This window comes from Corapipo altera, unplaced genomic scaffold (genome assembly GCF_003945725.1).
Source record: "Corapipo altera isolate COAL_440 unplaced genomic scaffold, ASM394572v1 24b, whole genome shotgun sequence".
Taxonomy (NCBI): Eukaryota; Metazoa; Chordata; class Aves; order Passeriformes; family Pipridae; genus Corapipo; species Corapipo altera.
Genome location: NW_020884888.1, coordinates 5,305,112 through 5,318,889, shown reverse-complemented (window position 1 = coordinate 5,318,889; position 13,778 = coordinate 5,305,112). Strand labels below are relative to the sequence as shown.

At 34.5% G+C, this 13,778-nt stretch overlaps 1 long non-coding RNA gene across 4 annotated transcripts in view; it reads left to right on the top strand.

Annotated features, from left to right (window-relative positions):
• The window catches only part of LOC113947472, a 70,885-nt gene extending 59,283 nt beyond the window's left edge, over positions 1-11,602 (top strand). For 2 of the 4 annotated variants that reach the window (XR_003527738.1, XR_003527739.1), the window contains 2 exons: positions 2,646-2,720; positions 5,848-6,920. This is a non-coding gene — a long non-coding RNA (uncharacterized LOC113947472). Of the gene's footprint in view, positions 1-2,645; positions 2,721-5,847; positions 6,921-10,777 lie in introns of those variants that run through there. The other 2 variants (XR_003527741.1, XR_003527740.1) reach the window with 2 other exon arrangements.
• The last annotated feature ends 2,176 nt before the right edge of the window (positions 11,603-13,778 follow it).

Genomic DNA, 13,778 nt, shown 5'->3' with positions numbered 1-13,778 from the left:
CCACCCAAACCAAATAAACAAATGACCAAAAAACAGAGGAAAAACACACTTTCTCTAATTAGCTGGTGGAACTACATCACTACAGTTGCAAGAACTCTGTCCTCCCCTACAAACTGGGCACTAAAATGTGAATGACTATTTTGTGCCTGCAACTATAAGAAGTTCCACATTAAGAGCTATGAAGCCTTCTCTTCAGAGTAGTTAAAAAAGAAAAAGAAATATGTCCTTTTGCAAGGTGTTTATTGTAATATCTTTTCTCTAGAATGAGAAAGGAGTTAATAAATTCATTTTTAAGTAAGGTTTATTTTTGTCTCAGATTATACCACTAGCATTTTATCTTCTGCATTAGGATCACTACTTAGACTTATTTCTTTACTAGTTCTGTATTTTTTTGTGTTTTTAAGAGAAAAGGGAAAAAAAATTCTTGAAAATCCACATGCACACCCAAATAATTCATAAGTTGATGAGACTAACCTAACGACAAGCAGTGTATTTAGCTCAGTGACTAAAAAAATTGCAATTAGTGTTCTTTCAAAAAGAAACATTTTTATATAGAAAAAGGTGCATAGACTTCATCCTTATGGGCCAGGGTAACTTACATGACAACTTGTTAAATCGATTTTATGCTTCTTTTAGATCTGCTATTCAATTTTTTAAAGTGCAGATACCATGGCAACCCCCTCTCTCATATGGAACGTATGCTGCTTTAGAGATAAAGAGCAAGTACATGCAAAGATGGAACAGGATGACATGTAAACTTTTTTTTTAATATTCACACTTTGGAAGAAAAAATATGCTACAGAGACACATTTTCTCTTAGCTGCAATATATTTTCTGAAAGAATCACATTTTGTACAATGCAATTAATCAGTCTTTAGATATTTTCATAAATATTGTAGAAGGAAATTGCACCCTGTGCTTTTCTAATGTGTATGTGCATTTATTTGTATATATGCATATATATAGCCAAATAATTATTCATATCTGCATTTGTTTTACTGTAAAATGACTCCTTAAAATCTGACACTAACAACTATATTTTTACTGATTTTCTTACTGTTCCTTAATGGCAAGAATGTAGCACAGTTTTTTTGGTTTTGTTTTAATGTTATGAAGGAGCTGCATAGCTGCTATGACTAATTATTTTTTAAAAGAAAAGACAAAACACAGCTGAAGTATCAGTTCTGAGAAAAAGCAGGAGGAACTATATGTACTTGACTATCTTGGCAGTTATTTACATTGTCTGGACGAGAATTTTCAAAAGCATGATAGTCTATTGGATTCCTCAATTAGCTTTCTAAATACTTGACTTCAGAGGAGTCTGCTGGGGCACAGCATTTTTGAAAATCTGGTCTCTTGCTCGAGTTGTAGAAGAAGTTGGATTTAAGTTATGAGATATTATTTATATCCAAAACAAGAAAATTGATCAAGGAAACTGCCATTTCTTATCATCAAAACCCTGTTTCCTCCTGTATTCTATACCTTGGTTAGAGACAGGATATATGTGAAATTTCAGCATCTTGCTGCTCTTTTTATTTTCGTATTCAAGCCTGGTTCTGTGATTAAAGACAGACCTGAAATATTAGTATGTGGTAGTTTCAATACCAATACAAGCTGAGCACTCATTTCAGGTTTCTGAATGAGTTAAAGAAGGAAAAAAATATTTTTTTTTCAGGATTTAAAAGCACACTACCTAATGAGAAACCCTTGTTGTTTTGAACCTCAGTTTTGTCATTCTCACCCATAAACTCCAACAAATTACTCTCTTATGTGATCTTGGTTTTGATTATACAGATGACTTTCATGTGCTTGGAGCACTGGAGGAAGGCAGGATGTAGGGTCCATCATTCCTTTTCTTCATCATTCTTCATCTCACATCATTAGTCCTGGGATCTGAGTGTTTTTTAATATGTCATTATTTAAATCAAGTAAACCTCCATGCATCATTTTTCTTATGTTTTGCTGCATTTTTGACACATGCACTAGTGTTTGACTGTTTGTTTCCTGGTCACTCTTTTCACTTGTTGGCATTAAGTTTTGTCAACTTCCATTTCTTTTTGCAACCTTTAATAGGTTGAAAGTTTAGTTTGATTTTGATAAGCTTGCACAAGTCCCAGGCTGGTATATCAAATATGCTTGTGGCTGCAAATCTCACAGGGAAAGACTCCCATGAGAGACTGACTACAAATAATAAAAGGAAATTACTGTAAACTATAAATGAAAATATAGGATTTTCTTTTTCTTTACACCTTTCTGCCAGCAGTGTCTGAACCAACTTCCATTGATGGTGTTAGGATGTTTGCCAGACATCCAAACATAAGAGGCATTCACAGTGGAAACTCCAATAATAAGAAAAAATTGCTATTAGAAAATTAATTCTGCATTTTTGAATTATAAATAAATCTCTGTTCCTGTTTAGGGGGATTGGATGCTGGAGTTCATGTTCACAATGGTTTTCCTTTGTTGAAATCAATTTGCCTGTACCAACCATTTATGCTTTAACAAGAAAGTAATGTGATGGTGAGAAAAAGCATGGCATATTGGGATGTTCCTCTGAGTGCTATTCCCTGAGGCAGCTGCTGGAGAGTATTGAAGGGCGGCTAAATCAACATTGCCTACTTTTTTTTTTTTTTTTTTTCCCCCAGAGACCAAATGTGTAGCCTCTGTGATGCAAATTATATTTAACCAGCTCTGGGGACTGAATATGGATTGGTGCTTTGGTGAGTCTGGATCTTTCTATGTGGTCACAGAACAGTTTTTCTCTATGTTACAAGGCTGACTGTGGTACACATTTGTATATAAATAGAGCAATGAGTTTGTTTTATAATTATTAATCACAGATCTGAATTAATTTGTTCTTTATTTCAGTTTAGTTTTTATGAAATGAGTACTTTCAAAGTGAGTAGCAGTGTTGAAAACTAAGATAACTGTAAAGAGTATTGCCCAACTGGATCTAATAAATGCAAATTGAAGGAGTAACGTCAGTCAAAATGCATTCTTAACAATACATTCCAAACAAGCACATTTATTAATGTAGATAATGCATCTTGTACCTTCCCAGCTCTGAGTTCATTGCTGACTAGAAATCTTAATAAGTATATTTTACAAATGCTTTTAAATAATGATACCTTCAGGACAATAAATGACTTACAAAAAAAATTAAGGTCTCTAAGGTCTGTTTTTTAGGTACCAGCAATCATTATGAAGTGAATTTTGTAATTCATGTGTTAATGGGTGCTAAATAGACTGTAAATGGTACGGAAAATGTATTCTTTATTTATAGATTGTAGCAAATACTCAAGAAATAACAGTAAAATTAAGCTGTATAGGGAGATTGATAGATGCATTTTTATTATACATTTTGCTGACTTAAGTTTTCACTTGTGGAAAATAATCTTGCCTATATTTAAAAAGAAAGGATTAAAAAATTCTCCAAATTAAATTTTTTGCTACTATCTTTAGTAGCCATTTCCATGACAGTATTTTATTAATTGTAGTTGTTAGTAAATTATTTGTGTTCAAAAAATTAATTTATGCCTTAAATAATTTCTCAAATTATATCTTTTTTTTCCTCCTCATACAGAAATCCCAGATAACAAACTAAATAAGCTCCTAGATTCAGATTTGAGGTAAACAATTAAAAACATAAGTTTAAAGTGAAAAACAGTTCAGGAAATTGCCTGGCTTGGCTTATTTTCATCTTGGCACTACTACTAAACATCATATGATTATACTTTATTTTAAGGAAAGACCAGAAGTGAAAAAATAAAACCAAACCACAAACAGAAAACCACCACCACCATGAAAAATGCCGTTGAAGAAGTTTTATGTTAAGGTGCACACATCACATACATAAAATAGTGCAATTTTTTCCCTTATTTGTCTGAGGCTTTGAGGCAGGGGGGCAGGAAGGTGCAGGGGAGGCGACTACAAAAAATAAAGAAACAGTACTTACCATAAAAGATAGACTTTCTCTTAAAATAATTACCAAAGAAAGTAAATTTTGTCACAACTTGCCAAATGAAAGGTTGTTATAACTCTTTTTAAAATGTAAAATAGAATATCTTAATAATTTAGTTACCCAATGCAAAAAATATTTTTATAGCAGTAAAACCCCCAGCAATTTAGAGTATTTCTTCTTCCAAGATAAGCATTGTTTTTAAATAAAAACTTGAATTAGTGTCAGATTTAGGACCTAAGCATGAAAAACCATCCAAAAATTGTAGACATTCCCATTAACTGTTATTTAAATGTTGTCAATCAAATCTGTTTGCATCTGGTACTGATGCCATGTGAAATTTATTTATTTAAACTTTCAGTCACACATGGAAAGTTTTGCAGATGGTGCCTGTTCTCATCTGTTTTTTTCCAATTTCCCCCCAAACTCCAGTTCCTACTCTCTCGACCCCCCAATTTGATTCCTCCTTCTTCTAAAAAAATAGATCTAATCAGTAGCATGTTAAACAAGAGGGGATCTTTTATGTATTCTGTGTTAGGACAAGGGAAGCATCGCTGTAGATCACTAGAATAAACAACTCAGGCTGATTCAATTACAATGCCTGGGCCAGGCTTTTATCTGCTGGTGACATCATTTCAATCAAAATGTAAAATAATACAATCCAATAGATGCAAGAGGGAGAGATAGGACACAGACTGCTGCACTTAGTCATTTAATAAAAAAAAGTGGAAGAAAGCTCTTTCTGACAGGCTGCTAGGACTTCCATTTCCAAAACTCTATTACCTTGTATAATAGTATTCAAAAGAATTGAATGCAGGAAATTGTCTATTACTTTTTATTAGTAGAAGCTGTTATGTAGGATACAGCCTACTGCACTGTTTTTTCTTTGTTCCTTTAATTAACAAGAGCATGAAATCCTTCTATTGGCAAGCACTTTTTCCAAAGCTTCTGTTGCCTTCTGTTTTTACTGAAAAGGTAGGTTTTTGTTCTTTTCTTTTCTCTGAATGTCTTCTTTTTTTTTTAATACTAAAAAAGTAATTTTTTTCAAGTCACTGTAATCTAAAGTCTATCAGTCACCTTAATGGGGCTAGGAGAGGGTAGAATGGTACATTTCCATAGCCATAGAACAATTTTATAAGAAAGTTTCATGTTTGAGGAGTGAGGGAGATTCAGATTGCGACTATGTATAGCCTGGTGCCAGTCTTCCGACCATTTCACTTGCCCGCTGAAACTTGGTTTCCTTGCTTAATTTATTATTTTGGTCTATGAGCAAAAGATAAATTGATACATATTGATTTGATAAATGCACGATGCAGGGAAACATATTCTTAAATCAGACTATATCCTCGATCCCATAAGATTGTCTGTGACAGCATATGACAGGGTGTCATGAACCTGACCATCCTACATAATTCTCTCAAATTTTACTGGGAGTAAAAGTACTAGTCCTGATTCCAATGAGGTGTACTTTCACTGACTTCTACATTCATATGTAAAATATACCAGAAAGCAGATATGAGGGGTAGAACTCTTGCTCTTTGGAGAGAACATATTTAATTGATTTTAATGATTAATTAAATATATAATTCAGCTTCACTCTTATTAGATTCATAAAGCTCTTAGTAACTTTATTTAACAGTAACTTCTCTAGCTAAATTGTGACATTGGGTAATGAGCAGAATCTTGCCAAGAGCGAACAATGACTATTGCAGCTGTCACTGAAACACTCTTCTACCATGCTTACCATTTGAGGGTGCATTATGAGGAAGTGGATTGAATCAAATGGCTAACTGCAGATGATGTCGAAGGAGCTGTAACTCCTTAAAGGAATTTTATCAACATTTTCTTTACTAATGCAATGATTTGTTCTTCTTTTGCACTTACCATAGCAAAAAGACCTGAAGTCTGTGGTAGTCTTGAAAGACGTTGACTTATGTCTTCTCTTACTAAGAAAGAGATTACTACCATTCTGGATAGCATTATTGTTCCAAGCATGTGGTAAGGTTTTTTTGATTATTTATGAAAAGGATACATTGAGGATGAAGTAATAACCTATACTGGGAATGAACTAGCAACTACTGTAATCACTGAACAATTTTAATCCTCCCTTTCACAACCATCAGATATGTTTTATAATTTTTCAAATTCATATTCGATATACTATCTTTTTCTTACAATGCCTGTGATGCTAACCAGTATTCTCCTGTTGCAGTGGGCTTGGACCCTAGCAGGCTGTAATTGTGGTCAAGATTAGACAACCCATGTTAGACACAGAGCACCTGAATGAACACAGACCTAAGGTACTAACAAGAATAGTTTAAACATGTAAACTAGTTATCTAAACTCCCTATCTATCTAGGCAATGAAGAGATAAGAACTCAAAAGGTAAAGAATGCTTAAAGCTGGATCTTGGTCTACATGGGACAAGGGCACATGGAGCATTACTGCTGCTGTAATTTGGCTGCCTGAGCTGAAGCTGAATAAGCTGAAGTTGCATATGAAGTTATTCAGCTCATCTTTTATTTTCTGACAGTGCCCTCACATCCTCAGGTAAGATGAAAGGTGGACCAGTCCTAGGCCATATCAGTACTCCAGAGTTAAAGGGTCCTTTCCAGGAAAGTGAGAGCTATGCATTTCAACTCCTGCAGACTGCGGGAGTGTCTAGCACTTTGGTCCCTTTGCTTTTGGCTGAGTTGTCTGGTAGGCTGTTACTGGAAAAGAAAGGTATTTTACCATGTCTATGACTGAGCACTGGAATAGGCTGAATTCATCATTGTCCAAGTATCTTGAGGAAAGGTCCATATGTGCATGATGAAACCAAGACAGTTACATGTGTCTTCAACCATCTCCCAGTCCCATCACAGATTAAGGTGTGTGTTAGCTTAGAGAAGGGTAATGCATTTGCAAGATTATCTCAGTGCTTAGGAAACACTGTCATTCAAAATGGAGATATGAGTTGATTATAGACACCTCTGGACATAATGCTGGAGAGCAGACACTTGTCAGAGATTCACTGAGTTTTCATCTCAGTTCAAGTGTAACTCATATGATCTACATCTTACAGCAGAGTTTTAACCTAAAAAATGCATGTATGTCAAATTCCATGAGTTGGAACTGGACCTTTTCCCACAATATGTCTGCCATATTCAACCACAAATTACTTTTCTTACCTTATGTAAACATCAAAACTCTCTTTATTCTGACCAAAGTCCTCCCTTAAACATATGTAGTTGAGACCCTTCTGAGTCGTCTTTCTTCACAAGGAAAATAAACCAGGAAGGATAGCAAATGGCAGAATGTAACAACTTAAATCCAGAACTGGCCTACTGTAAAATGTTTTTGTAAATGCTGGGGATATAGTCCCCTCTGCATGAAAGTAGAATGTCTCATGTACCTTTAGAGTTGAGCCATGTAGGCTTTTTGGAAACATATCTTCAGTGGGTATCCATGAATGTTCAGTTTATAGCATAAAAATTGTTTTCCTAGAATTTCCAAAAACCCTAATACATTTGGAACATGGATTTTTAAAAAAGATAAATAAAGCAGTACTTGCTGTTCCTGATTCTTCAGACAGTCTCGTAGAACCAAGGAATTCAAAGGTTACCTTTTCTGCTGGATGCTTCTCTCACTTCTCCTGCTGTGCTGCTGTGCTTTCCACTTTGCACATCTCTGCCTAACTTTTATGAATTTTAGTCCCATTTTCTAACCCCACTTGATCTACTCCTTTCTCCCTGGAGTCAGCACTTGATTTACTGCTTTTAGCCTGATGTCTTTGTTCTCCTGCAATTTCTTGACTCCCCAAGCTCTGTTCCATTTTAATTACAGGGATATTCTCTCCTGAAATCTGAAGGTTATGGAGTCCTGTCCTAGCTGACAATTATTTCAAGGTCTTCTCAGAAATTAGTGTGGTTTGTTTTTTTTTTTAGTAAGCCTTACTTTTCCATACTAGATGTCAGTATATTTTGAATATATTTGACGTAATTAATATAGCTTAAAAATCTAGACATGGTTTTTTATCTAAGAAAAGTTTGTATTTTAGCTCTTAATAGGTCTGAATAGTTCTGTAGTTCTTATTAGATGCATCTGATGTAACAAAAATATAAAGAAATGGGGATAATTAACTGTTACTTTTGTATCTTTGTACCCTTTTTTTTTATTTTTCCATCATTAAAAATAATATTTTTCCAAATAATAAAATAATGAATAATAAAATTACAATGTTTTAAAAATAAAAATAATAAATAAGTTTTTGCAAAAGTAGCAAATCCCTGACTGGTACTAAAAGCAAGCTAAGCATCAAATCTACTCACCTTATAGCTTGTTTAGAAGTCTTGGTATTCCTGTATCTTTCAGTACAGGATGAGTCTTTTGGGTGTAATAGTATGTATAAAATGCATGAGCCTTTTCTTAAAATTTGACTTTTGGAAATAGTTTTGCAAAGTGTCAGTATTATGTAAGCAGGGAGCAGGCAAGAGCAGGATTTGGGATTTCTTTTTTCAGCTTTCACACAGCGCATTTAATCTTCATGTCTGTTAGGATATTTTATATTATGTTATGTTTTTGAAGGTTATATGACTTCAGCTGTTGGCCCTCCATTTCACCATTATGTTAACCTAAATCATGCTTTGTTGCGCATGCATGTTTGGTGAGCGAGCTGTGTGGTCAAAAAGATTTATCTGAGAAAGCTTGTATAGGAATGTATTTTGTGAGCATCTTGTGACATGCTGTTAGTGCTATATAAAGTGCACATATTAGACCTATACCTGAAAGTATAGGTCTGCTGTTTAATGTAAGTACTGCAACTGATCAGTTTCCATAAAACTTCATGCTGCCCATACATGAATGGACTTACACACCTAAAGAAACAGAATGAATTTAAGCCTGTGGATCTAAATCTGAGATCGTAAATCACATCTCGTCTGCTGAATGTTGTCTCCCAGACATCTTGGCTTTTTTAGTCAACCAGAATTGTCCCAGGCTTGATCAATCAGAGCAGTTTAGACCATCTAGAAGCAAAAAAGTAATTTTCTATCTAATTCTGAATCCTTTAAAAATCTGACTCCGGGAAGTGTTTGGAGATGGTACTCAATTAGTGACTGCTGGGATGGGACTCACCTGAAAATACAGGGACAACTAATAACTTTGTTGGCAATTTGTCTGGAGAAGTTCAGTGTTAGAAAAGCAGTTTCTGGACATGCTCAAGTCATAGGAAGTGGATTGAAAGCCCTTCACTGCTAACAGGGCTATCTCCAGAAACAGGCAAAGCAAGGAGTTGTCTAGAGCAGCAACATGACTGTAACTGGGTTGGCTGCAGTTGCTGCTGTACAGAAAGGGTAAGCGTGTATGGGGAAGCCTCTGCTTCCGGATGGGATCCATACCCAGTCAGTGCTGCAATGTCTCGCATCAGTGCAGACAGGAGAGGATCTGTTAGCTCCTCACTGCTTTATTCAGTCAGGGTGCCACTCCTCCTCCCTGCGCTTTCCTTACCCATGGGAAGAGTGTCTCACTCTTATGGTAGTGTTCAGAAGGCAAAATTCAATTTTGCTGGCATTACTGAGAAGTCTGAGCCAGCTTCAGCTGCCTGAAAGACTTCAAATCAGTATCTCCTACAATACTGCCTGCTGAGGGGCTGAGCTGGAATCACTTTTCTCCCTTCCTATTAAAACTGCACTGCTGTGCGTAGAGTAGCTTGAGAGAGAGAAATTTTACAGCCTAGTGGTTACAGTATTCACCTGGGAGGTGAAGATGGGGAATCCATTTGTTGTGTAAAGGTCTGTTTATTAAGTGGCCAAAGGAAACGAAAAAACAAAGAAGGAAAGAGGAGATAAAATGAAAGAGATAATAACAAACAGCAAAACAGCTCATACTGAAAGGAGAATTTGATTCAGCAAGTTCTGTTGAAATGGTTAGTTTTTGATAATTCAGTATGAAAAGGCAGCTTTAAAGAGATTTTGACGACTAACACAGTCTCTTCCTGTTTTCCATCATCATCATCATAAATTTTTTTTAAAGACAACTGGTCCTAAGTATGCATTCTTCCTTCTCTAAGCTGTTCCAGATGGGAAATGGCATAGTTTAGAGAGGAGCTGGATCAATAATCTTCCTAAATAGAAGATTACCTAGGCCGAGAGCCATGTTTTGTAAGGTTTCCTCTGAGTCATTGAAGCTGCCCAGTATTAGAACATGGTCTTGGTTTCAGGGTGTTAGCGGGAAGCCCACCTAAAACACCACTGTGTCTGAGTTATTTTTAACATGGGGTAAAAGCATTGTGGCAGCAATGGAAGTTTCTGATATTAGTGTATTTGCATTTGAAATGTACCTATCCGTATTTAACAAATATCTTGATTATGACATTAATTTCCAGTATGTTGACCTTATTGAAATTATTTTAAGCAGCATCCAGGTAAGTGCTTAAGAATTTTAAATCAATTGAAACATGTATAAAGTCTATATTAAGATGACTTTGATTTGGTAAGACTCATGCCAGAGTGATCAATAATGGCATGACTAAAGGACATTTATCCTACTGTTCCACATACAGAGAGATCTGCGAACACCACAAAATAAACTGCTTGCCACTTTGTCTGCTGGTGCTGTTAAGGGGGACCGAAACCCTGCATGAAACTGGATCTGTCCCTTGGCAGTGATCCCAGTTAAGTAGGCATGTCATTTATCAATGTGCCAATAACATAATTTCTGTGACATTTTTTTGTCCATGAATTTTGCATTGATAAGAGACTTCTTCAGCCAATAATCTTGCTTATTATATCATACAAAGAAACTACGTGTCCTTTATTCTCCTCTTCTTTCTTTGTACAGCTGCAAATGCTAGAACAGATCAGTGAAGAATCAACCAAGAATTTTCTTGACCAAGTTTTTGAAAGGATAAACTACTAAATATATATTATCTATGCTGTAAGCAAAATCTAATTTCTGCTTTGCACAGACTGTTTTGTGATGTCTTAAAAGAAGAAAGTCCTCAGCTCTAACTCCTGGTGCACAGCTGGACTCAAACTTCCTTAAAAGCGAATGTGAGATCTTTGTTTCAGCTTTGACCAGCAGATGGGTCTGAGTTTACAAAGTTAAGTCAGTTTGGATTCCATATTGTTATTTGGTTTCATTACTCTATTGCTAATTATAATCAATTATAAATAGGAGCTTTCTAGGACTTGATTTAGATCTACAGGTTTGGGGGTTTCTTTCCACATTGTTTTTCTTAGTGAAGATGGTAAAAGCATGCTAGTTTTTCTCATTCCACTTCTTCACTGAAGCTTCTTAAGAAAATGAGATACAATAAATCCATTTAGGATTATGTTGAAAAAGCATTTCTGCTTTTAATATTAACCAGATTTTTACTGCTAAGTTTTGCTGGCAAATCTCTGAAAGTTTCAGCTTGCAACTTATCCGGATCACTTAAATCTACAACACTGGCTTTGCAGCCTTGCAAGAACATCTGTTTTGATTTCCAATGCTATCTTTTTTAGTCCTAGAACACTCTTCTTTAGTGTGAGATTTTTTCAGAATCTTAAAGGGCCTTAGTTTTAACTCCAAAACATAATGAATATCAGGAGGAAGTACCTCAGTGTAGTGTTTCATGTGCTAGTACTTTCACTGAATATATTGTGTAAATGGACAAAGAAATAGCTGAATATGGCTTTAGTGAAACATGGCAATACAGTAGCATTTTGCACTACATCTCTTATTGTGCTCTTATTGAAGTATAGTTTATTTTTATATATCTTTATATATATATCTTTATATGTTGTAAAGAATTACTTAAAAAAGTAGTGGCTATTAATGGGTCTAGTAGCACGCTGCTACTTTTCTTTGGTGGTAAATGGAAGCATTTGGTGGGGAAGTATTGGTCTGAAACTGAATTTATAAAAATTGTTCAAAATTAAATGCCTGAAGAAAGCCGATGTATTGCAACCAATGACTATCATGTAGAGAAAGGACTAGTTAGATATCTGTTCCTTAAATTGATTCTGCTTTATAAATGCAAGAATTAATAATGGTGTTGTGTACATCTGCAAATGGAAACCAAAACAGTTTATGATTTGATAGCTCTGGTTATCACTAGAACTTGGAACAAGTGCTCCAACTAGAAAAACAGCTCATTAGCTGCTAACTTGTGCTCTCACAAGCTTCATAGCTTAGCAGAAAAAAAATTGATTACCTGACATTCAAGATCAGTTCCAAATAACTATTCCTTAAATATGCTATTTTATACTAAAAATAATCTGTATACATTAATTTCTTAATTTCTTAGTCCATGTATGTACAGATGATGTCACCATATTGGCTAAAACCTTTATCCTATGATAGATATCTCTTGTATATTAAAACAAATACCATACTATTGTTAATAGGATTGTATCCCAACCTTCTATCAAATTGTTTGCCAAAATAAATCTGCCATTTTTTCTATACACATTCTCACCTAAAAAAATAATGGTGTTTTTATTCCGTAGTTTATACCAGACTGATATGTAATGCCCTAAATCTCAATGGTATTTATGGGTAAAAAGCAAGTTAATATATGCATAGTTTTACTCATACATTTAATAACAAAACTTCTAATTAAATTCTAATTGAATTCACCTTGACATACTTACACTGTTAGATACTATGAACATATGATTATTTTTTTTAGTGCAACTTATGAAAAATAAGTGCTTTATTTCATTTCTTCTAAATTTTTTTTTCCATTTTTTCTGGGTAGGTTAATTTTTAAACAAAAACACTATTTTGAAAACAAACAGTTGAATCAATTTCCCCCCTCGAAATATAGAAATAAACCGTTTTTGCAGTTACACTAAGAAATTTATGTTAAAAATGTTGGCATGAAAAAAATGGCATTTTAAAACATCTCCCTTCTCCCTTTTTTAACAGTATTTACCAAATTTTCCTAGAACTTTTGACAAGCTTTGTTCCTGAGAAGACTTTTCTATGAAAAAATATATGTTTTAATATTTTCCCAGTTCTAATTCCAGGAGTCCACAGGAAATACAAGTTGTTTTTAGTTAGTATCAGGTTCTACAATGGTATTGGGAGTTGATGGTTGTGTAAATTATTATGATAAACTTTAGCCCTTTTTTAATGTAAAACATTAATGTAGCAATTTGATAGTTTTCAAATATACTCATAAGGTGTAATTATCTACTGACATATTTGAAAGGGTGGTCATTCTTTGTAACATCATGTGTTTGCTATTTCCTACTCATAGTGGACATAGGTTTGTTAATTTAAGTCACAAGAAATCACTGTCCACTTTCCACCTTCTAATCAGGGAAAAGCCCTGAACATATTAATGAAATCCAAATAAGGGAGACTAATTTTTTTTAATTGAATACACAGAATTTTCAGATTGTGCAGGAAAACTTGTTGAATTCATGAACATTTGAAAAAAAAACCCACCCCAATCCTTCTATGAATTGCATGAATTTTGCATTTTAATTTTCCCACTATTTCCTAAACAGTCCCTGTGCTGGTTTACCAGCTTCTGATAGCTGTGTGAGTTTTGTAATGCACCTTATGAATCTTTGTTATTATGAGGTGGAAAAAAATTTGTTAAAAATTATTTATGTAGATCATTGACCACTCCATAATTCTTTCCACTTCCATGAGCTTTTAAATGTGCTCTGCTGCTCATGTATTTAAATCTTTCACACTATGTCTCTTTTATTTTGGATAATGTTTATTTATATGACTAACTGCAAAGGTAGATGGGTAAAATGAAAGGTGAGATCGTGTTTTCCTCTTCTGTCTCTCTTTCTTTCTCTTTCTCTTTCTCTTTCTCTTTCTCTTTCTCTTTCTCTTT